The sequence below is a fragment of the Etheostoma spectabile genome, chromosome 9 (genome assembly GCF_008692095.1).
Source record: "Etheostoma spectabile isolate EspeVRDwgs_2016 chromosome 9, UIUC_Espe_1.0, whole genome shotgun sequence".
NCBI lineage: Eukaryota > Metazoa > Chordata > Actinopteri > Perciformes > Percidae > Etheostoma > Etheostoma spectabile.
Genome location: NC_045741.1, coordinates 23,359,435 through 23,360,410, shown reverse-complemented (window position 1 = coordinate 23,360,410; position 976 = coordinate 23,359,435).

Genomic DNA, 976 nt, shown 5'->3' with positions numbered 1-976 from the left:
GGGGGGGTGCTAGGTGGACCAGCATACTGAGTGGGTACAGTGCCTTGCTTATGGGTACCTGGCAGTGCCCAGGAGGTGAAGTGGCACCTCTCCAGCTACCAATCCACGTTCCGTATTTTGGTCCATACGACCAACAAGCCTTCGGTTCCCAACCCCACTCCCTACAGACTGAGCTAACTGCCACCTCAAAAAGTATATGAGTGTGTGTGTGTTAGGTCTGTATTACAGCAGTCTTTCTTCTTTCCTGCCCACTGGAGGGAGCTGCTGTGATGCTGTCAGCACTGGGCAGGCTCCCACATCTACCAGCAGGTGGGGATAAACCAACACCCAAAGGTTTGTGTTCCTGTCATGGTTAGAAGCAGAACCTCACTCCCCAGTGTAGTTTTACTGTTTGGTTTCACAGTATTTGAATATAGAGCACAAGCTCTAGATACTTCATTTGAATACGACATTCAAGTAATGGATCAATAAGTATAATCCAATAACAAAATATAGGCCAGTACTTTTACTTTGTGTGTTTTGATGTCAATACTTTTGTACTTTTACTATAGACTGTGCATTGCTGCTAGGACTGGGTTAAAATAAGCCATTCGCATATTAAAATCCATCTTTGTTTGAGGGATCTGATATTGATAAAATCCTGAAATTTATCTTTAAACATATATCCACTCACCTTCTTTTTCTTTTTCTTAAAGTGCCCATATTATGCTCATTTTAAGGTCCATAATTGCATTTTGAGGTTGTACCAGAATAGGTTTTGTGAATTATTACATTATATCATGCTAAAATTAGCACAGTCTGTTTCCACAAACTGGATGTACAGTATATTATAGGTATATATGCCTTCAAATGCAGACTAAAGACATATTTATTTGTTCAAGCTTTCAATTAGCTACTTGTGGGTTGATATGATCATGTACTGTCTTTGCTTTTATTGTGTGTATTTTATGATATTAATGTTTTTGTTGTGAAGCAC